This window comes from Protopterus annectens, chromosome 2.part0 (assembly GCF_019279795.1).
Source record: "Protopterus annectens isolate FY-2018-M chromosome 2.part0, PAN1.0, whole genome shotgun sequence".
NCBI classification, from domain to species: Eukaryota; Metazoa; Chordata; order Ceratodontiformes; family Protopteridae; genus Protopterus; species Protopterus annectens.
The window spans coordinates 1643132046-1643156456 of NC_056728.1; the positions used below are offsets into that span (position 1 = coordinate 1643132046).

The following is a 24411-nucleotide window of genomic DNA, read 5'->3' on the forward strand; positions in this document are numbered from 1 at the left end:
TAAATTGACCTTGTCCATAGGTGCATCCAAAAGCTTAGATTTGACATGGTCTGGTAATGCCTGTTCTTTCAACCATGCATGCCTCCTGATAACTGTGCCAGTCATGGCTGATCTAAAGGAAGCCTCCAGTGCATCATAGCCACATTTTAAAGAATGGTTACTAACCTGCTGTATGTTATGTAACATTTCTTGAACATACTTTTTATCTATAGATTCTTCAGAGGACAGCTTTTTAGTCAACTGGTCAAGCATAAACTCTTGATATTGAATCATATGAAATTGGCAGTTCAAAGCTCTAGCTGACAAAGTAGCAGAGGTGTAAACTTTTTACCCCATCTCTAAGGACCTGGATTCCCTTTCAGAGGGAGGGGTTTAGAAGTAGCTGCTACAGCTTTAGGGCCCTGGGAGATAGTCTCAGGATCTGCAAAAGGGCCTTATATAAGTGGTGATGAGGACCCTGTAGTCCCTATCAAAGTATCAGGAGTAGTGCAAGCATCATTAAATGCATCATCAACAACAGATAGAACTGGAGGTATAGCTAAAGGCCTATGCTGTGGCAAGTGTAGAAAGGTCCTAAGCCTTTTTCTAGAGTCTGAGAAATCTTGGCCCTGCCACTGAAATTGTTCCCTCATAGCATGCAAGGTTTCCCCAAGGGAAAATTCCTCAGGAGGAGGCTGAAGGATGGACTCCTCAGCATCAGAGTCTTCGTAAGGAGAATAGTCTGTATGTTCTGAGTCATCAGAGGAATCATCTGTGGCTACTGGCTCAGGGGCTCTGCTCTAGGCCTCTTTTCTGGAGGAGGGAGAGGCCCTGTCTGAGGCTGGGATAGATGAGATCCTCTGCCAAAAGCATATGGGAGCTGGTGCTGGGCCTGTGAGAGGGGGCTTGCAGGCACAGGGTTTTGGCTTTGGCTGCTTTAGCCCCTGGGCAGGCCTTAATAGACACATAGCTGGAGGCCTAGCAGCAGTGCAGGGGTGGTGGAAATATCTAGAATGGGTGTGTCTGATAATTCCTGTGAAATCCAGGATAGATTCAGCGAAACAGAGACATTCGCGGGTTGCTTAACCAGCGGGTTTGGCCCGAGACGCGCGTCGGACGTCCTTTTCGAGGATCCGAAATCTGTTCAGCAAAGTCCGGCGGCGTTTAAGTCGTCCGCCCGGTTAAAGAAGCACAGGCTAGACAAGCTGCTACGTCGTGGTCTGGGCCTAAACAATGTATGCATAGGAGTGGAAATCTTTATGAGGTATTTGTTTCCCACAAGATAAACATTAACTAAACTCTCTGACATCGGCTGAGGCAAGAAGAGTCCCCACAGCTTTATAGAAGTCTTAGTAGTATTGGTAGTAGTAATCTCTGGATCTGACCGACCGGCACTTGCGAACAGCTTCTGCTTGGTATGCCAGCGCAAAGAAAGACTGGTGAAAATGGCGTCGGCTAATGCCTTTATACCCGAAGAACTGCCGCAATGACGTCGGGTGAAGTGCGGCACCAGCCGAAGCCGGACCCAGACTTTGGAATCCGGCCGACCGAAGGGCTGCCTGACGACAGGACAACCCATTTGTTAAGACTGCAGATGCATCCTTGAAGGACATCAGCTACCGCACAAGAAGGGACAAGAGGAGGAGGTGTATCAGTCTACATAAAAAAGTAAGCACACCTCAAGATTGGTAGAACACTATGGCATACTTGAGCTAGTCTATGCCCAACTAAGTTTAGAAAAGCCCCATACCATACCCTGGCTAACTGCAGGTTCCCTTTTATGACCCAGGATAACCAAACCATGTACCTACTGGAGTCACTCACCATTCAGCCCAACACCATATTCATGGGTTATTTCAACTATCCCATCACAGAACGGGGTACATACGCAAAGTACAGTTGTGTACACTTGCCATAAATGTAGATGTTCGAGTGTATTCACTGTTGCAGTCATCACACTTGGGTTATCTGCCTGCAGGTAGCCCTCAGTCAGCCCAAATACCAGAGTCTTGGGATTTCTGAGTCTTGCTCCCAGGAATACAATTTGCTGGCAGGGTACTAGATGAGATTTCTTTTCATTTATGGTGTACCCCAGTGAGGTTAGAAGTTTCTTTACAAATGCCGATGTTTTAATAGCATGTCCTGGCTTTCTGCCTGAATTAGACAATCGTCCAGGTATGGGTATATTTGAATATTTCTTTGCCTGCAGAATGCAATGACTGGAGTTAGGCACTTTGTGAATACCCTGGGCGCAGTAGATTAGCCAAAGGGCAGTGCAGAGATCTGATAGTGCATGTAGCCTGCTCTGAAGCGTGGGTATTTTCTGCAAGATTCCCTTATTGGAATGTGCAGGTATGCTTCCTTTAAGTCCAATGTTGCCAACCAGACATTTTTGCCTAGCATGGGAAGCAGCTGATGAAGAGTTAGCATTTTGAATTTTGGGATTACCAAAAAGGTGTTTAGGATAGAGAGGTCCAGGATAGGATGCCAGGAGTTGTCTTTTCCTGGGTACCAGGAAAAGTCTTGAGTAAAAACCTTGTCCCCTTTCATCTGCTGGGACAAGCTGAATAGCCCTGATACTTAAAAGAGAGAGAACCTGCTGTTGAGCCTCTGCCCACTGATTTGGGGGTAGGTCTGGCCAACCGTTTGGGGTTGGTAAGGTGTGGAAGTGGAATCTGTATCCTTGGGAAACTATTTAAAACCCATTTGTCCTGGGTAATGATTTCCCAGTGTTTTGCATGCAGGGCGATCTTTCCCCCTAAGGGAGCAGGCAGTTGAGCAAGGCTTGGAAGGTTTAAGGTTAAGTCATTGTGACAGTTTACCGTAGGGGAGTATCTTACTACTTCCAGCTTTGGAAGTAGGAGCCCCACACTGCTTAGGCCTGTGAGTACCTTGAGACTGTAGCCTAGGTGGTCTGTTGCTCCTGGGTTTGGACTAAGAAGGCCTGGAAGAGACAGGAAAAGACCAGTTCTTAGATGGCCAATGCCTACTAAATCTGGGAGGCTGTACTTGCAGGAAATCTTTAACAGTTTGCATAGATTTAGCTTTTTCCTCCATCTTTTTAAGTACTACTTCTGCTTTGTTGACAAACAGGCAGTCCTGGTTTAAGGGAGCATCCAGTAATTTAGCTTTAACATGATCTGGCAAATTTTTCTCCTTAAGCCAAGCATGCCTTCTTCAGACCCAGTGACAGCAGCCCTGCAGGATGCTTGTAAAGAGTCAAAACCACATTGCAAAGTATGTTTACCAACTTGTTCAGCAGAATGCATTAAATCCTGTAATTCTTTATTTTCAGCACAGTCAGGAATCAACATCATTTTCTGTTTAAGTAGTCCAGTAATATGCTGCTCATACTTTAACATATGAAACTGGCAGTTTAAGGCCCTAATAGCCAAAGTATATACCTTCTTACCCCATCTGTCCAGGGCCCTGGAATCTCTATCAGAGGGGGTAGGGTTTTTGGCAGTAGTAGCCTTAACGCATGTAGGTCCCTGTGAAATGGTCTCTGGGTTCGCAGTAGGATTCTAAAAGAGGAACTTGTGAGAGAGTCAGGTACTCTGTAGTACCCGTCAGGTTTCCTGGGAGCCGGAGGTAAAGTGTCTGGGGCCAGGCTAGATTCCAGGAAGGCATCATCTACAATGTCCAGTACAGGAGGGATAGCTAAAGGCCTGCGTTGAGGTAGGAGTAAGAATTCCCTACGCCTCTTTTTGGAGTTAGAGTAATCCTGGCTTTCCCAGTGGAAATGCTCCCTAAGAGAGTGTGCAAAGTTTCACCAAAAGAAAAATCTTCAGGAGGGGAAGCAGAGGGTGTGGAGTCCTCTGCATCAGAATCCTCATAGGTAGATAAGGGCAAATCCTGGTCATCAGAAGAAAAGTACAGTTGTGTACACTTACCATAAATGTAGATGTTAGAGTGTATTCACTGTTGCAGTCATTACAATTGGGTTATCCTGCTGGCAGACTACCCTCAGTCGGCCTGAATTCCAAAGTCTAGGTCCGACGTCGGTTGCTGTCGCCTCTTCCCTGACGTCAGTGCGCCAGGAGTATAAAAGATGCAGCCGACGCCATTTTCCTCAGTTTTTCTTGCCCCAGATGTCAGGTGCCCCCAAAAGGGTAGGCTAAAAATATGTCAATAAAACATTCATGCACCAAAGAAATATTTTGTCTTCATCTACAAGCAAATGCACCACATAGGTTGTATAGAATAGAGAAGTACAGAGAAGATCCAGCAAAGAAATGGGGGTTGGCGGGTGGGTAACCTGGACTGCAACAGTGAATACACTCTAACATCTACATTTATGGTAAGTGTACACAACTGTACTATGTTCTTCGTGTTTCACTGCTGCAGTCATTACAATTGGGTTGAATCCCAAAGCTAAGGTTGGGAGGCTAGAGCTAAATAGCATTAGGAGCGGCTATTAGGCCCTGCAAAACTGCAGTGGCAAAGCCTGCCCTGGATTTAGAGTAGAGTGGTACGTGACAGTGCTTTGTGAAGTTGTGCACTGAACTCCAAGTAGCAGCCTCTAAAATATCTTTGGTTGGTACTCCCCTGAGTAAGGCTGCTGAAGTGGCTGCTGCTCTGGTTGAATGTGGCCTAATGCCCTTAGGTACTGGCTTGCTATATTGTGAATAGCAGAAACGAATGCAGTGGCCTATCCACTTTGAAATAGTCTGCTTTGAGATAGCCTTTCCTTGTGATCCTGCATCGGCTCAAACCGCAGAATCCTTTACAAACACATTCTATGGGCACCTACAGGAATGCATGGATCGTGCTATCCCAAATAAAACCAAGACTCACTCCTCCAAAGGCAGGAGACCTGTCTGGTGGACCCCGGACATAAATAAGCTATACAACAAAAGGAGGAAGCTACTACATGATAGAGCAAAATCCCAAAAAGGGAAGTCATCTCTGATCAGTACTAGCAAGAAGCTACGATCCCTTATAAAATCATCTAAGGCCAGCTTCGAAAGAAAAATTGCACAAGACACTAAGGACAATCACAAGGCCTTCTTTAGTTATGTCAGGAACCTGAGTGGCATCTCCCAGATATGCTCTGAGTTAGTGCAAAATGACAAAAAATACACTGAACCCACAGACATTGCCAACATCCTGGCAGACAGGTTCAGTGCAAATCCCCCCCCCCCCCCAAAAGAGCAATTGTCCATCCCAACAGAGTGTAGCCTCCCTGACATCACAGATGAACAGGTGAGAGCTGCCCTCCCCAAAGCAAAAAACACAGCATCAATGGGATGAGACGGTGTTCCGGGCTGCGTCTTACACGAGCTTCAAGAAGAACTCAACCCTCACATAAAGTCACTGTTCAATCTCAGCCTTACTACAGGATATGTACCCAAGGAATGGCGTACAGCAACAGTGGTCCCGCTCCACAAAGGTGGTGCCACAACAGACCCCGGAAACTATCTCCCTATAAGCCTGACTAGCCTGGTCTGCAAAGCTATGGAGCGTATCATCATGGAACTCATAAACAAAGACATCGGGAACCTCCAGACACTGGATCCTACCCAATTCGGCTTTGTTAAGGGCAGATCTTGCCTCTTGAACCTGGTCGACTTCTTTGAAACAGTTACCAGAGCCATAGACGAAGGGAAGGTAGTCCACACAGCCTACCTGGACCTCGCAAAAGCCTTCGACACAATACCCCACTCGGGCATCATAAATAAGCTCACCAGCTTAAATATCAACCCCTGTGTCACAAGATGGGTTGCAAACTGGCTCAGGGATAGAACCCACATGGTCAGAATTGCAGGTGCCATGTCAGACTCTAAACCAGTTACAAGTGGCATCCCACAAGGCTCAGTCCTGGACCTCTCTTGTTCGGTATATATTTCTCTGAGATACAGGCTAACACGGGAGGACTATGGCTGACCAAGTTTGCAGACAACTGCAAACTGGGTGCCATAATCGACTCTCCGGCTGGCACAAGCATCCTCCAAAAGGATCTCACAGAGACGGATAACTGGTGCCACAGCCATGGCCTAAAGCTAAATGCCAAAAAATGCAGTCATCCCCTTTGGGAAAAACAAAGTGCCCACAAATTACCACATAGGTGGTAATCCATTAAGTACAGAAGAAGTAATAAGGGATTTGGGGACCCAAGTAGATAGTAATCTCTCCTTTGACAATCATGTTGCCAAAGTGGTTAGGAAGACCTTCTATATAGCCCACCTGATCACGAAAGGTTTCACATCTAGATCAAGAGAGGTCATTGTGCCCCTCTACTCATCACTCATCAGGCCCATAATTGAATACAATGCCCCATTTGGGATGTACCTTACCAGACACCTGCAGCAACTGGAAAGACCCCAAAAATACCTCACCAAGAGGATCAAAGGACTCAAACAGATGCCCTATGCAGTTCGGCTAAAGAAACTCCAGCTCTACTCAGTTGCTTACTGCCTACTTAAAGGCAATCTGTGCCTGACTTATAAAGCCATGTCCAACCCAGAATTAATGGACATGCTCCACCTCAGGAAATCCAAATCCCTTAGAGCTACAAGCTCCAGGGACTTAAACCTCAGCACAGAAATAAATAGGACATGCTGGAGGGACAGATTCATATCCCAGAGTCTCCCCTCACTCTGGAACAAAATCCCAGTCCAAGTTAGGCAGAGCTCCTCACTGACCCTCTTCAAGAGAAATCTTGACGAGTGGATGGGAGATCGTAAGTTTACCCCGGGATCTCTTCTGGGTCCCTGCTAGACAGAGGCACAATAAACTAACCGTAAAAGGGCTATTCTTCTGTGACCTACTATTCAAAGGCACAGTCTACTAATCTAAAAGGGTGGCGAAAGCCAAACACACACTGGCTAGGCTTATAAATGCCCTAGGGAAGATAGCCTAGTATCAACCTATGAACCTATATGCCACTAGTAATTGCTCTGTCTTTCTGAAAGCTTTGGTTCTGTTCAAATAGAAGCGTAGCTGTCTGTGTATGTCCAAAGAATGCATAATTCTCTCCCCCTTATTCTGTGGGTTTGGATAAAAGGTAGGCAGATGAATAGTTTGGTTAAGGGCCACACTGGACACTACCTTAGGCATAAAATTCAGGTTTGTCCTCAGAGAAACCCTGTCTGGATAAAAAATGATAAAATGTTCCACAGCCATGAGTGCCTGTAGCTCTGTGACTCGTCTTGCAGAAATTATTGCTAGGAGCAGAGCTGTTTTTCCAAGATAAAAACTTTATATCAGCTGTAGCGGCTGGCTCAAAAGGAGGCAGGGTGAGTTTTTCTAAGACATAATTGAGGTCCTATGCAGGTATTGGTGATCTCCTTGGAGGCCTTACATTTTTGGTCCCTCTGAGGTACTGCCTTAATAACAGATGAGAAAAGATTGGTGGCTCTGTATTGTAATGAGCCGAAATGGCAGAGGCATGAATTTTTATAGATGAAAAGGATAGACCTGTGTCCAGCATCTCAGTTAAGTATTGCAAAATCTGAGGAATATTTGGTACAGCTGTGTCAATTCCTTGTGCCTGGTTCCAATCACAGAACCTCTTCCATTTTCCAGCATATTATTTTCTAGTACTAGGCCTCCTGGCCTCCAAAATGACATCCATCACCACTTTAGTGAGAGGTGTGTTTTGTATGACTACATTATCCGCCATGCTGCTGGATTTAAGGTCTTGAGTTGGCTGTGCAGGATCTGATTGTTCTGCTGGGACAGTAGATGCGGCAGTTGAGGCAAGTTCCAGGCTGGGCATTGAGACAAGTTCCTTAGGATTGGATACCAGTACTGGCGTGGCCAGTCTGGGGCAATCAGTATCATTTTTGTCTTCTCCTGTCTGACCTTTAGGAGTACCTTGGGGAGGAGAGGCAGAGGAGGAAAGGCATACACTGTTAAGTTTTTCCAGTTGAAAGATAGGGCATCCACTTTCCATTCTTGTCTGTGATAGGTCCTTGTGCAGAATTTCTTTAGCTGACAGTTGTGAGGTGAGGCAAATAGATCTATGTCCGGACATCCCCATTTCTTTGTTATCATACTGAAGACTTGTGGATCCAGTTTCCACTCGTGGGGATCCATGAGGTTTCTGCTTAGTTCGTCTGCCAGAGTATTTATCTTTCCTGGCAGGAATTGTGCCTACAGATGTACTTGGTAAGTCAATGCTGTGTCCCACAAAGTCATGGCCAGTCTGCAAAGGGGGTAAGAATGAGTGCCTCCCTGCTTGTTTATATACCACATGACCGTGGTATTGCCTGTCTTGATCAGTAGTTGTCCTGGATTTAGTAGGTCTTTGAAGGCTGTCAGGACATTTTGAACAGCTAGCATCTCTTTTTGATTGATATGTAGATGCATTTGGTTTGTGGACCATGTGCCTTGAATACATCTTCCTGCCATGTGGGCTCCCCAGGCATAATCCAATGCATCTGTTGTTAATGTCTGTGTGGCTGGGGGTAGAATGAATGGCTGTCCCTTGTTTTGGTGACAAGCCTTCGCCCACCATCGAAACTCCTGTTGCAGGCAGGGAATGAGAGTAAAGTACAGTTTTGTACCTACCATAAATGTAGATGTTCGAGTGTAGACACTGCTGCAGTCATTACACTTGGGTTATCCTGCCATCAGGCGGTTCCCCAGCTGGCCTGAGTTCCAAAGTCTTGGTCCGGCGTCGGTTGCTGTCGCCTCCTCCCTGACGTCAGTGCGACAGGGGTATATAAGATGCAGCTGACGCCATTTTCTTCAGTTTTTCTTGCTCCAGATGTCAGGTGCCCCCTAATAGGTAGGTAATTCAAACTGCTAATAAAACATACATAAGAAATGCAAACAATATACTTTCAGCTACCAGCAAATACTCCCCATAGGTAGTAAAAGGTAGAGGAACTAGGTACGTACTAGCCAGTAAGAGGGGAAGGAGGGAGGGTAACCTGGACTGCAGCAGTGTCTACACTCGAACATCTACATTTATGGTAGGTACAAAACTGTACTATGTTCATCGTGTGACACTGCTGCAGTCATTACACTTGGGTAGAATCCCAAAGCTGAGGTAGGGTGGTTGGTTCCATAAGGCATTAGGGGTGGCTATAAGGTCCTGCAGCACTGCGGAGGCAAAGCCAGCTCTGGATTTAGAGTATAGAGGCAGATGGTAATGCTTGGTGAAGGTATGCACAGAACTCCATGTTGCTGCTTCCAAAATATCCTTGGTAGGTATTCCTCTGAGGTAGGCAGTTGAAGTGGCTCTTGCCCTGGTGGAGTGAGATCTAATGCTGTTAGGCACAGGTTTTCCATGGTGCATATAGCAGAAACGTATGCAATGTCCCATCTATTTGGAAATAGTCTGTTTTGAAATAGCTTTTCCGTGTGCTGCTGCAGTATATGCTACCAATAATTGCTCAGATTTTCTGAAAGCTTTGGTTTTGTCCAAGTAGAAGCGTAACTGCCTGTGAATGTCCAATGAATGCAGTAGTCTTTCCCCTGCATTCTGTGGTTTTGGATAAAAAGTAGGCAAGTGAATGGTTTGGTTTAGAGACACACTTGAAACCACCTTAGGCATAAACGTAGGGTTAGTTCTTAAGGACACCCTGTCCTGGTGGAAAATGAGGAAAGGTCCCACTGCCATTAGTGCCTGTAATTCTTAAACTCTTCTTGCAGAAGTTATTGCCATGAGCAGAGTAGTTTTCCAAGAAATGTATTTTAATTCTGCCGTGCTAGCTGGTTCAAAAGGAGGTAAAGTTAATTTTTCCAAAACAAAGTTGAGGTCCCAAGTTGGAGTAGGTGCTCTACGGGGCGGTCTTATGTTTTTAGCCCCTCTGAGGTACTGTTTTAGCAAAGGATTAGAGAAAATTGGTGGATCCGTGTTGTAATGTGCAGAGATGGCAGAGGCATGGATCTTGATAGATGAAAAGGAGAGGCCTTTGTCCAACATCTCAGTCAAATATTGTAGTATCTGAGGAATGTATGGCACAAGAGGATCAAGGCTGTAATCTCTTCCATTTATCCGAGTAGGCTTTCCTGGTACTAGGCCTTCTGGCCTCCAGAATGACATCCATAACTGCTTTGGAGAGGGGCATTGCTTGCGTGGCTAGGGAATCTTCCATGCAGCTAGGTTTAGTGTCTTTAGCCGGCTGTGGAGTAACTGATTGTTGTGCTGCGACAGCAGATGTGGTATTTGAGGCAAAATCCAGGGTGGTCCTTGTGCTAAATTTTTTAAGATTGGGTACCAGTGCTGGCGTGGCCAGTCTGGTGCAATCAGGATCATTTTTGGCTCTTCTTGCCTGGCTTTTATGAGTACCTTTGGGAGAAGAGGCAGTGGTGGAAAAGCATATACTTGTAGGTTTGTCCAGCTGAATGAGAGGGCATCCACTTTCCATGCTTGCAGATGGTAACTCCTTGTGCAGAATTTCTTTAGCTGGCAATTCATTGGGGAGGCAAACAGATCTATGTCCGGGCTCCACCATTTCTTTGTTATCATTCTGAATATTTGAGGATTCAATTCCCATTCATGGGGATCCATGATATTTCTGCTTAAGTCGTCTGCCAGTGTGTTTTTCTCTCCTGGCAGGAATTGTGCTTGTAGATGAACTTGATAGTTTATAGCTGTGTTCCACAAGGTCATGGCTTGTCTGCAGAGGGGGTAGGAGTGAGTGCCCCCTTGCTTGTTTATGTACCACATAACTGTGGTGTTGTCTGTCTTTAGTAGTAGTTGTCCTGGATGCAAGAGGTCCTTGAAAGCTATAAGGGCATTTTGTACAGCTAGCATCTCTTTTTGATTGATGTGAAGATGCCTTTGTTCTGCGGACCACTTGCCCTGAATACATTTTCCTGCCATGTGTGCTCCCCAGGCATAATCCGATGCATCTGTTGTCAGTGTTTGCCTGGCTGTGGGTTGAGTGAAAGGCTGCCCCTTGTTGAGGTGACAAGCTTGAGCCCACCATCGAAACTCCTGTTGAAGGCAAGGTATTAATGGTATAACTGTTTCCAAACTTTGACAGTGTTGAGACCATACATTCTTTAGGTACCATTGTAGTTTCCTCATACGCAGTCTGGCATATGGAATTAGTACTATGCAAGATGCCATGAAGCCCAAGGCCTGCAGAATTTTTCTTGCAGGGAGTTGGGTCTTTGTTGCCATCAATTGAAAGTATTGTGTCAGTTGTCCTTGCTTGTCTGGTGTGAGAAAAGCCATCTGGGCCGTTGTGTTCAAGCTGGCACCCAGGAATATTATCTCTTGTGAGGGCACTAGTTTTGATTTATTTTCGTTTACTGTGTACCCCAGGCAACTTAACTTTTTTACAAACGCCAGATGCTGTAGAAGAATGTCCTTGCTCTCTGCTTGAATCAGGCAGTCATCCAGGTATGGGTAAATTTAAATTCCTTTCTGTCTGCAAAATGCAATTACTGGTGCCAGGCACTTTGTGAAGACCCTGGGCGCAGTAGATAATCCAAAGGGCAGTGCAGAGAATTGATAGTGCATTGGACCAGCTAAGAACCTGAGGTATCTTTTGCAGTTTTGTCTGATAGGGACATGCAGGTATGCCTCCTTGAGGTCCAAAGTCACGAGCCAAGCTTGCTTGCCCAGCATGGGAAGAAGCTGCTGTAATGTCAACATTTTGAATTTCGGAATATCCAGGTAAGTGTTTAGTGAAGAAAGATCCAGAATGGGCTTCCAGGCTTTGTCTTTTCTGGGAACCAGAAAGAGTCCTGAGTAAAATCCTTGCCCTTGTTCCTGTGGTGGTACCTTTTGAATAGCTCCCATGTTCATGAGTGCCATAATTTGTTTTTGGGCCTCTGCCCATTGATTTAGTGGCAGATTTGGCATTCTTTTTAATCTTGGCTGAGTGTGAAAGTGGAACCTGTAACCTTTTGAAATAATATTGAGAACCCATTTGTCTTGGGTGATCATATGCCAATGGTGATAAAAAAAGTGCCAGTTTTCCTCCCAAAGGGGCTGCCAAGAGTGAGTTGTTTGGCAGCTGGAGTGGGAAGTCATTGGGGCTGTTTTTTATATGGTTGGTGCCTGTCTTCCCCTTCTTTCTGGCCTGATGCACCCCATTGTCGAGGCCTGTAAGGACCTTGTGGTTGACCTCTACCTCTTGGCCGTCTGTATCTGCCCCTTTGAGGTCTGTCATTAACTGGAAAGGACCAATTCTTTGTTGGCCAGTTTCTACTAAATCGAGGAGGCTGAACATGTAAGAAATCCTTCACTATTTGCATAGATTTTGCCTTATCCTCCATTTTCTTTAATACCTCTTCTGCCTTAACTCCAAATAAAACATCCTGCTGTAAAGGTGCATCCAGTAATTTAGCTTTAACATGATCTGGTAACGTATGTTCTTTTAACCATGCATGTCTTCTAATGACAGAGCCTGTAACTGCTGCTCTGCATGAGGCCTCTAAAGAATCAAAACCACATTGCAAAGTATGCTTTCCCACTTGTTCAGCGGCATGCAATAAATCCTGCATTTCTTTAAAATTAGGAGGATCTGAATCTGGAAGCATTTTTTGTTTCAACTGAGACATCAAAAATTGCTGATATTTTAGCATGTGAAACTGGCAATTTAAGACTCTCATTGCAAAAGTTGCAGACATATATACTTTCTTTCCCCATCTGTCTAGTGCTCTGGAATCTCTGTCAGAGGGAACTGGGTTCTTTGCTGATGAGGCCTTAACCCCTTTGGGTCCCTGAGAAATAGTTTCAGGATCAGCAACAGGGCTTTTATACAGAAATTTGTGTGAGTCAGGGACTCCGTAATATCTGTCCGGTTTAAGTGGAGCTGGAGGTAAGGAATCAGGATTTAAGCTGGATTCAGTGAACACATCATCCACAATATCTAGCACTGGCGGAATAGCCAGGGGTCTGTGTTGAGGTAATAATAGGAAGTCTCTGAACCTTTTCTTGGATTCTGAATAATCCTGGCCTTCCCAATGGAAATGCTCCCTCATGGTATGTAAGGTTTCCCCAAAGGAGTAGTCCTCAGGTGGAGAGGCTGATGGAATAGATTCCTCAGCATCAGAATCCTCATAAGGGGGTAAAGAGTATCCCAGGTCTGAGGATGAATCTGAGGAAATGGACCCCTGGTCGGATGAATCATAATCTGCATCTTGTCTAGGCCTTTTATCAGGTGGGGGATGGGAACCCCTTGATCAGAGTGATTAGGTCTTCGGCCATTTTGAGCATTTGTTTCTTAGGCATGGAGGCCTGTCCTGGAGAATGCTGTACTTGTTTCTTGGTTTTTAAAGGAGGCTTTGACTTAGAAGAGGGTTTAATGCTTAGCTAGTGCGTCCGAAGGCCCAGCCATCTCCACGTGGGGGTCGGGGGCAGCCTGTGGTTCTGCAGAAGCGGTCGTCAGGGGGCTGAAAACCGGAGAACTGGCCTAGAAGAGGCTTCGTCGTCAGTTTTGGGCCTTGGATGCCTGTCCTTGTCTTTGTGCTTTTTATGAATACCGGTCGTCAGAAGTTCCGACGGCATGGTATAATTAAATTTTCTGCCAAAGTAATGGGCAAAATCAAACCGACGTTTAATAGTGCACTTATTAAACCTAGCACAAAACCGACAACCAGTAACGTCATGGTCTGGGCCTAGGCATGGGCTACAGTAAGAATGGAAATCCTTATGAGGTATTTGCTTCCCACAAGAAATACAGTTAACTTTTACTGACATCGGTCTGAGGCAAGAAAAAGTTTCCCCAACGGGGTACTTATCTTTGTGGAAGACTTCGGTTCTGGATTCGGAATGAAAATCTCAGGAGTAGGCCGACCGTCACTTGCAAACTGCTTTTGCTTCGGGCACCGCGTGTCAAGAAAGACTGAAGAAAATGACATTGGCTGCATCTTATATACCCCTGTCGCACTGATGTTAGGGAGGAGGCGACAGAAACCAACGCCGGACCAAGACTTTGGAACTCAGGCCGGCTGGGGAACCGCCTGACGGCAAGATAACCCAAGTGTAATGACTGCGGCAGTGTCACACGATGAACATCTACAGTTTCCAGGCTGTGGCAATGTTGAGTCCAAACACTTTTCAGGTACCATTGAAGTTTCCTCATATGCAGTCTTGCATGTAGAATGCAGGATGCCATGAAGCCCAAAGCCTGCAGAATTTTTCTTGCAGATAACTGGGCCTTTGTTGCCAACATTTTGAAATATGTAGTCAGTTGCCTTTGTTTGTCTGGCGTGAGATAAGCCATCTGGGCAGTTGTATTTAAGCTTGCACCCAGGAATATGATCTCTTGAGAGGGTACTAGTTTTGATTTCTGTTCGTTGACTGTGTACCCTAGGCATGGTAGTAATCTCTTTACCAACGCCAGACGCTGTAGTAGAATGTCCTTGTTCTCTGCTTGAATGAGGCAGTCGTCCAAATAAGGATATATTTGTATTCCTCTTTGTCTGCAGAATGCAATTACTGGTGCCAGGCACTTTGTGAAGACCCTGGGCGCAGTAGATAAGCCAAAGGGCAGTGCAGATAATTGGTAGTGCATTGAGCCAGCTTTGAATCTGAGGTATCTTCTGCAAGTCTGTCTGATTGGGGCATGCAGGTATGCCTCTTTCAGATCTAAAGTCACAAGCCAAGCCTTCTTGCCCAACATGGGTAGAAGCTGCTGTAGAGTCAACATTTTGAATTTCGGAATATCCAGATATGTGTTTAGAATAGATAGGTCCAGTATTAGTCCCAAGGCTTTGCCCTTTCTGGGTACCAAAAACAGTCTTGAATAGAATCCTTGTCCCTGCTCTTGCTCTGGTACTTGTTGAATGGCCCTCATGTCCATGAGGGATGAGACTTGTTTTTGTGCCTCTGCCCATTGATGTTTTGGCAGGTCTGGCCAACCGTTTGCCCTTGACAGGGTATGGAAGTGAAACTTGTAGCCTTGTGACACTATGTTTAAGACCCATTTGTCCTGGGTTATTATATGCCAATTTTGAGAAAAAAGTGCTAGCTTTCGCCCTAAAGGTGCTGCCAGAAGATAAGTGCTTGGCGCAGGCAGGGGGAAGTCATTGGAACTGTTTCCTGTATGGCTGTGATTTGTCTTCTCCAGTTTTGAGGGTAGAAGCACCCCATTGTTTAGACCTGTATGAATCTTGGGGCTGGGATCTGCCTCTAGGGCATCTGTATCTGCCCCTTTGTGGCCTGTCTGACACTGGAAAGGACCAATTCTTTGTAGGCCAGTGTCTGCTAAATCTTGGTGGCTGTACCTGTAAGAAATCCTTGACTGTTTGCATAGATTTAGTTTTGTCCTCCATTTTCTTTAACACCTCTTCTGCGTTAACACCAAACAAAGCATCATGCTGTAATGGAGCATCTAATAATTTTACCGTAACATGATCAGGTAGATTTTGTTCCTTTAATCAAGCATGCCTCCTAATGACTGAACCCGTAACTGCGGCCCTGCAGGAGGCCTCCAGAGAATCAAACCCACATTGCAAAGTATGCTTTCCAACTTGTTCAGCTGCATGCAATAATTCCTGCATTTCTTTGTTTTCTGCACATTCAGAATTTATCAACATTTTCTGTTTAAGCAGTGACATAATATATTGCTGATATTTGAGCATATGAAACTGACAATTTAAAGTCCTTACAGCCAAAGTAGCAGAAGTGTAAATCTTTTTTCCCCATCTGTCCAGTGCCCTAGAATCCCTGTCAGAGGGAGTAGGGTTTTTTGCAGTGGAAGCCTTGACCCCTTTGAGACCCTGACAGATAGTTTCTGGGTCAGCAGCAGGGTTTTTGAGAAGGAATTTATGTGAATCAAGAACCCTGTAGTATCTGTCTGGCTTAACAGGAGCTGGAGGTAAAGAGTCAGGAGTCAGAATCCTCATAAGGAGGAAGAGAGTATTCCTGATCAGAAGAGGAATCAGAAGAAATGGAAACCTGATCTGAAGATTCATATTCTGTCTCTTGCCTAGGCCTCGTATCAGGAGGGGGGTGGGAACCCCTGATCAAAGTAATTAGGTCTTCGGCCATTTTGAGCATCTGTTTTTTAGGCATGGAGGCCTGTCCATGGGGCTGTTGTACTTGTTTCTTTGTCTTTAAAGGTGCTTTAGTCTTTGCCTTTGAAGCTGAAGTCGTTTTAACATATAACTGTGTAGGCCTGAATACACCCTCAGAAGCCGATGCCTGCTCAGCGACTCCGGACTCATCTGAGGGAATAGTTTCCGAGGTTCCAATACCTTGAGTTTCAAGCAGCCTAGTCGGCTCCACGTGGGAGTCGGAAGCAGCCTGCGGCTCTAAAGTAGTGGCCGTCAGGGGCTGCGAAAGCACCTCACTGAGAACCGGCAACTGGCTTAGAAGAAGCCTCGTCGTCAGTTTTGGACCTCGTATGTCTATCCTTTTCTTTTTCTTTGCGTTTCTTGTGAATTCCAGTAGTCGGATGGCTATCCAACGACATTGTACAGTTAAATCTTCTGCTAAAATAGTGAAATGCAAAATCGTACCGACGCTTAATAGTGCGTTGGTTAAATCTAGCACAAAACCGACAACCAGTAACGTCATGGTCTGGGCCTAGGCAAGGAATATAGTAAGAATGAAAGTCCTTATGAGGTATTTGCTTCCCACAAGAAATACAATTATTAACTTTTTCTGGAGCAAGAAAAAAGTTTCCCCAACGGGGTACTTAGTTTTTTAGTGAAGACTTCGGATCTGAAATTCGAACACGAAAATCTCAGGAGTCGGCCGACCGGCACTTGCGAACTGCTTTTGCTTCGGGCACCGTACGGCAAGAAAGACTAAGGAAAATGGCGTCGGCTGCATCTTTTATACCCCTGGCGCACTGACGTCAGGGAAGAGGCGACAGCAATCGATGCCGGACTTAGACTTTGGAATTCAGGCCGACTGAGGGTAGCCTGCCAGCAGGATAACCCAATTGTAATGACTGCAACAGTGAAACATGAAAAACGTCAGAAATTTCAGAGTCCTGATCAGAAGAATCAGAAAGAAAATCAGTACTAGGTCTCTTAAGAGGGAGAAGGCTGGCTTCCCCTAATTAAAGTAATAAGGTCTTCAGCCGTTCCTATCCTTTATTTTTTAGGCATATGGGCCTGACCATGCAGTTTGGATGTCAGTTCTCTAGGCGTGGGTCGAGTTTTAGGCCTTGAAGAAGAAGATGGCGTCGCTTTGAAATGCAAGTCAGTAGGCCAGAATACACCCTCAGAAGCCGGTGCCTGCACAGCGGTTCCGGACCCATCCAAGATAGAGACATCCACAGGTTCCATAGTCGAAGAAGCATCTTGCGGCATACCGGACTCTGAATGGTATCAGGGGCTGCAAAAGCATCTCACTGAGTACCGGCAAACTGGCGACTAGCTTAAGGGAAGTGTCGTCGGCAGCTTTGGACCTATGCGGTCTGTCTCTGTCTTTATCCTTACATTTTTTTGGAATGTCAGTAGTCGAATGGCGTACTGAAGCCATTTCTGGATAATTAAACCGAGTACCGAAATAGTTTGATGCAAAAATGAACAGACAAATAATTCGAGGATTGAATAAGGCACAAAACCGACAGCGAGGGATGTCGTGGTCTGGGCCTAAGCAAGGAATGTAGTACGAATGAAAATCTTTGAGGTATTTGCTTTCCACAGGTAATACAATTGTTAACTTTTACTGACATCGGTTTAGAGCAAGAAAAAGGATCCCCAACGGGGTACTTAGCTTTTTTGAAGAATTTGGGTCTGAAACTCAAAAATGAAAATTTCAGGAGTCGAACGACCGGCAGTTGTGAACTGCTTCTGCTTCGGGCACCACGCGGCAAGAAAGACTGATGTAATGGCGTCAGCTGCATGCTCTATACCCCCGACTACCTGACGTCATGGAAGAAGAAACAGCATCCGACGCAGGACCCAAGACACTGATATACAGGCCGGCTGAGGGCTACCTGCAGGCAGATAACCCAAATGTAATGACTGCAACAGTGAAACATGAAGAACATCCAGGACTGCAACAGTGAATACACTCGAACATCTACAGTTATGGTAAGTGTACACACAACTGTACTATTTTCTTCGTGTTTCACTGTTGCAGTCATCACACTTGGGTTGGTTCCCAAAGCTGAAGAAAAGGGTGGAGGCAGTCAAGAAGACTGAGGGCTGGCTAAGATGCCCTGCAAGACTGTGGTGGCAAAGCCTGCCCTGGATTTGGAGAAGATAGGTAGGTGGCAATGCTTGCTGAAGGTATGAAAAGAAGTCCATGTTGCAGTCTCCAGGATGTCCCTGGTGAGGACCCCGATGAGAAAAGCTGCAGAGGTGGAGGTTGCCCTGGTGGAATGCGTCCTGACCCCCTTTGGGGACGGTTTCCTGTGCTGTTTGTAGTAGAAATGGATGCAGTGTGCTATCCATTTGCAGATTGTTTGTTTGGATATGGCCTTGCTCTCTGCCCCTGCTGCGAAGCTGACTAGCAATTGGTCAGTTTTTCTAAAAGATTTAGTCCTATCCAGATAGAATCTGAGCAGTCTGTGCACATCTAGAGAGTGCAGAATCCTTTCCCCCTTGTTTTGAGGGTTAGGGAAAAAGGTGGACAAATGAATGGGTTGGTTGAGAGCCACAGTGGACACCACTTTAGGCATGAAGGATGGGTTAGTCCTGAGGGAGACCCTGTCAGCATGGAAAATGATGAAGGGCTCTACAGCCATGAGTGCTTGTAGCTCTGCAACTCTTCTAGCTGAAATGATGGCCAGAAGAAAAGTTGTTTTGCAAGAGAGGAATTTTAACTCTGCTGAAGCTGCAGGCTCAAAAGGGAGTACGGTGGGCTTTTCCAACACAAAGTTAAGGTCCCAAGCTGGTGTATGAGCTCTTCTGGGTGGTCTTAACTTGTTAGCCCCTCTTAGGAACTGTTTGATGTGAAGGCATGAGAAGAGAGGTGGCTCTGTGCTGCAATGAGCAGAGATGGCAGAGTCATGAATTTTAATACAATAGAAGGATAGACCCCTGTGTAGTAGGTCTGCTAGGTAATCCAGGATGAGAGGTAGGGAGGGCTGTGCTGTTTCAGCTCCCTTAACCTGGATACAGGTGCAAAACCTTTTCCACTTGTCAGCATAGGATTTTCTAGTGCTGGGGCATCTGGCCTCAAGTATAACAACCAAGACTTGTTTGCTTAGGCTGGCAGCTGGAGGAGAGGTCAGGAAATAAGCCAGGCTGCCAGGTTCAGGGTCTGCAATTGTGGATGCATGAATTCTCCATTCCTCTGGGTCAGGAGTGTTGGGATCTGAGGTAGGTGCCATGGTGGCAGGGGTGACAGGCTGTGCAGCAGTGGGTACCAGTGCTGGCGTGGCCAGTCTGGGGCAATCAAGATTGCCCTTGGCTTTTCCTCCCTTATTTTGAGCAGTACCCTTGAAATGAGTGGTAGAGGTGGAAATGCATAGATCGAGAGGTTTACCCATTGGAAGGATAGAGCATCCACTTTCCAGGCCTTGCTGTGAGGTTCCCTGGTGCAGCATTTGCTGAGCTGATGATTGGAGTGGGAGGCAAAGAGGTCCACCTTCGGGGTGCCCCATTTCTGGGTTACAAGGTTGAAGGTTCTGTGGTCTAGCTGCCACTCATGTGGGTCTAGCAGGTTTAGGGAGCCTTGCAGAAATTGTGCTAGCAGGTGAATTTGCATAGCTGAGGCCGTGTGCCAAAGGGTCATGGCGAGCCTACAGAGAGGATAAGAGTGAGTCCCTCCCTGCTTGTTGATATACCACATCATTGTGGTGTTGTCTGTTTTGATCGCTAGAGGCCCCAGGGAGAGTAGGGGACTGAAAGCTGTCAGGGCGTGCTGAACAGCTAGCATCTCTTTTTGTTTAATGTGCAATGTATTGGATTTAGGCTCCAGTGGCCCTGAATGCACCTGTCATCCAGGTGTGCACCCCTGGCATAGTCTGATGCATCTGTGGTGAGGGTCTGGGCAGCGTGGGGTTGTTTGAAGAGAAGTCCCTTGTTGGGGTTGGATGATGCTGCCCACCAAAGAAAATCTTTCCTTAGACAGGGTATCATAGGTATGATAGGTTTCCAGGTCTTGAGAGTGTTGACACCAAAGGCTTTTTAGGTACCATTGTAGTTTCCTCATATGCAGTCTGGCATATGGAATGAGTAGAATGCAGGAGGCCATGAACCCTAGAGCTTGCAGGATTTTCCTTACGGATAACTGGGTTCTGGTGGCTAGCTGAGAGAAGTAGCCTGTCAGATAGGCTTGTTTTTCTGGAGTAAGGAATGCCATCTGGGATGCTGTGTCCAGGCGTGCTCCCAGGAATACAATTTTGTGTGTGGGGACTAGTTTTGATTTCTTTTCATTGACAGTATACCCCAGGGAGGTCAGTAGGTCCTTTACAAAGGTCAAGTGCTGTAACAGCTTTTCCTGACTGTCTGCCTAAATCAAGCAGTCTTCTAAGTAGGGGTAAATTTGAATAGTTCTTTGTATGCAAAAAAACAATGGCTGGAGCCAGGCATTTTGTAAAAACTCTGGGAGCAGTGGATAAGCCAGAAATGTAGATATTTCCTGCAGGATTCTCTGACTGGGATGTGTAGGTAGGCCTCATTTAGGTCTAGGGTGGCTAACCAAGCATCCTTGTAAAGCATAGGAAGAAGCTGCTGAAGGGTGAGCATTTTGAATTTTGGTATCACCAGAAAGGTGTTTACAATGGATAGATCGAGGATTGGGCACCAGGTGCCCTCTTTTCTGGGTACCAGGAAGAGTCTGGAATAGAAACCTTGGCCTATCTGGTCTGCAGGAACATGCTGCACTGCCTCATGAAGAGCAGGGAATGGACTTGCTTTTTGGACTTTGCCCACTGGTTTGGAGGAAGATATGGGAACCCTTTTGGGGTTGGCAGAGTGTGGAAATAAAATTTGTATCCCTGGGACCCTACGTTGATGACCCATCTGTCATTGGTAATACAGGCCCAGTTGTTTGCATGGAAGGACAGTTTTCCTCCTGGGGGCACAAGAAGGTGGGCAGAGGTAAGAGGTGGAGGTGTAAAGTCATCGTGAGTTCTTACCACAAGGGGGTGGCTTAGCACTCCCTGTTTTGGAAGAGGATGAACTCCATTGCTTAGATCTCTGCATTCCCTGGGACTGCTGTCTGGGGTGGGGGTCTGCTTCCCCTGGGTCTTGGCTGAGCTGGCCTGGAGGGGGCTGGAAAGGACCAGTGCTTGGAGGGGCAATGTCTACTGAACCTCAGAGGCTGGACCTGTAAACAGTCTAACTGTCTGCATAGATTTAGCTTTTTCTTCCATCTTTTTTAAGACCTCGTCTGCCTTGGTGCCAAACAAATTGTCTTTGTTCAATGGTGCATCCAATAATTTTGATTTGACATGGTCTGGCAAGGTCTGTTCCTTAAGCCAAGCATGCCTTCTAAGTACAAAACCAGTGACTACTGCCCTGCAAGATGCTTCTAGGGCGTCAAAGCCACACTGCAAGGTGTGCTTAGTAACTTGGCTTTCAGAATGCATACAGTCTTGTAATTATTTATTTTCTGCACAAGCAGGAAAGGAAGATATATTTTTTGAGGAGTTCCATGGTATGCTGCTGATATTTCAGCATGTGGAACTGACAATTTAGTGCTCTAATAGCAAGAGTTGCAGAAATGTATACTTTTTTACCCCATCTGTCTAAAGCTCGGGAATCCCTGTCTGACGGTGGGATTCTTAGCTGAAGTTGCTTTAATTCCTTTAGGTCCTTGGGAGATGACCTGTAGGTCAGCAGTAGGATTTTTGAAAAGGAATTTGTGAGACCTGTCAGGCTTCCTGGGAGCAGGAGGAAGGGTGTCAGAAGTCAAACTGGATTCCATAAAAACATCATCCACAACATTCAAGACAGGAGGAATGGCTAAAGGTCTGTGCTGTGGTAAATCTAAGAATTCCCTGAGTCTCTTTTTTGACTGAGGATAGTCCTGACATTCCCAGTGGAAATGCTCCCTTAAAGTATGTAGGGTTTCACCAAATGAAAAATCCTTGGAAGAAAAAAGGCAGAAGGAATGGATTCCTCTGCATCACAATCCTCATAAGCAGAGAGGGGTTGCATGTCTTCATATTCAGAAACCTCAGAGTCATCGGACTCCTGTTCAGATAAAACTACTGGGGACAGGTCTCTTTCTTTTGGAAGGGGCAACCTGGCTTCCCCTAATAAGCATAATAAGGTCTTCCTCCATTTTAAGCATTTGCGATTAAGGCATGGAAGCAGGTGCCTGAGCTTGGATCATCGTTTTTTTAGGCGTAGTTCGTATCCTGGGCCTTAGAAAAGTACAGTTTTGTACCTACCATAAATGTAGATGTTCGAAGATCCACCACATGCCTGCAGTTTTTACTGGTAGTCAGCTGTCCTCGGTCGCCTAAGCCCTAAGATAGTAGTATAAGCCGGGTCAAGGTCAAGGCGATTGATCAGACATCAGGACGCCAGGGTATCGCATGACCGGATGTCTATCCCTCAGTCTTTTCTTGCCCCAGATGTCAGAAGACCCTAAAACAAAAGAAGAAAAAAAACAAAAGACAGCAAACAACCCACCAACCACCCTTGCCCTAATAATATGTACAATATATACAATATAAACAACCCAACCACACAACCACCCACAACTACTCCTTAACCACAGAGGGGAAGGAGGGAGGTATTTGAGCAATGTGGATCTGATAACATCTACATTTAAAACTGTACTATGTTCTTCATGTACTATCTTCTTCTTCCTTACACTTCCTTGTCCTTAAGACTTGGGTAGAGATCCAGGAGGGATAAAAGAGGGAGGCAAAATGCCCTATAAAGAAAAAGCAGCTGCTTAAAACCAGCCACAGCAGTGGCAAAACCAGCCCTAGATTTAGAGTGGTGTGGAAGGTGATAACATAGAGAAAACTGATGCACTGAACTCCAAGTAGCTGCCTCCCAATTAAAGTATTGCTGCCCAAAAAAAAGAAAGCTGTCGCCCGGCAGAACTAGCTTTGAATCTCCTAATCTAAGCATGTGCTTAATTGCCATGAATGGGAATAACAGACAGCAATGCAGCTAGTTTGTTTTGACAGAGGAACAGCCTGTTGACACAACAGAAAGCTGCTGAGAACAAAGCCAAAAGAAACAAATAACTGCTGAGACTGCCTGAACTTATAGCATCTGGCAAATGTACATCTAAACTGCCTGTGTATATCTAAAGTAAATTTAATTTCCCAATAAAGGGGGATTTGGTTAAAAGGTACAAAAGAACTAGAAAGCACTCATAAACACTAGAGACCACTTTAGCACGCGTTTAAGGATTAGTATGGAAAATTAAGAAAAGCTCCTTATGGATAAGGGCCTGCTATTCAGAAACCCTTCTTCTTTGCAAGGTAATGTAATTCAACAACGGTAATGTAGCCAACCATAAAGCAGTCTATGATCTTCTGCAGCTAATGGCAGTAGCTTGTAGAGTTTCCAAGGTTGTAACAGATCCCAAGCAGTTTAGGAGGAACGATCCCAAGCAGGAGTGTTTGCTTCACGCGGCCTGAAGAAATCTCTTTGCCCCTCTAAGAAATTGCTTGGAACAAAGGATGAGAGAAAAAACACAGGACGTAAAGTCATAGTGGATTCACTTTGCTGCAGCATGAACTTACTTATTGAGAGAAAAGGAATTGAAGATCCAGTAAGACAGTAAGAAATTGAAAAGCTTGCCAAAAAAACTTTGCTCTAAACCCAAAAAAAAAATCTTCCACTCCAAAATAAAAAAATTCTCTCACGGCTTAAAAATTAAGCTTTCTTGTACTAGGCCTTCTAGCTTCAAAAAAGTTGAGACCAACTTTCTGTGGAAGTTGAGAATTTATGGTTCAAAAACAGAATATGACAGTGAGTTAGGTGAAGAGAAAAAAAAGTTGAGACATGAGGCTGTGACTGTCCTCCTGAGACAGGCAAGTGTGGAATCAAGGCAACTGCCATCCTGGCCCCTGCACTAGACTCTCAGTAATGGGTACCCAACTGTGAGAGAGGCCAATCATCCTTATTAACAATCTCATCCTGGCTTGTTGTGGAAGGACCTTAGGGAGGAGAGAGGAGGAGAGCATGGGGTGGAAAGGCATACACAAAGAGATTGCTCAGGCTGTGAGAAAGGAGTATCCAAACCACAAGCTGTGGGATGAAACCTTTTTCGCGGCAAGGCATTTGAATCTATGTCTGAGCATGTCTAGTTTTCTGCATCTATGTGTGATTTCTGAATGACACTGCATGAGGATGAAATCCATGAGGATCCAATCCTTGCCACATGGGGATCCTGAAATGCCTGCTCAACACATCCGCTGCTGGAGTTGCCTGAGATTTTAAGAAAAATTGCAGCCCCACAAAGCTGTAAATTGAGAGCAGCTCTGTATAAAAATGTTGCTTGCCTTGTGTTGATGTAGAATGTGTTCCCTGTTTGTTGATGTAGAATTAACCTGCCATGAATAAGTGTTAAACTGATGCAGGCTCGCTATGGAACCTGGCTGGCCTTCCTTCAAGTTGATATAAAACTGAGATGTTCTGGCTGGCTCAAGTTGATATGTCTTGTATCCACTTGGCAGGCCACTGAGCTCCCCA

At 45.6% G+C, this 24411-nt stretch overlaps 1 protein-coding gene across 6 annotated transcripts in view; it reads right to left on the reverse strand.

Moving 5' to 3' along the window:
• The window catches only part of MFAP3L (microfibril associated protein 3 like), a 181783-nt gene that overhangs the window by 53833 nt on the left and 103539 nt on the right, over nucleotides 1-24411 (reverse strand). The window lies entirely within an intron of this gene.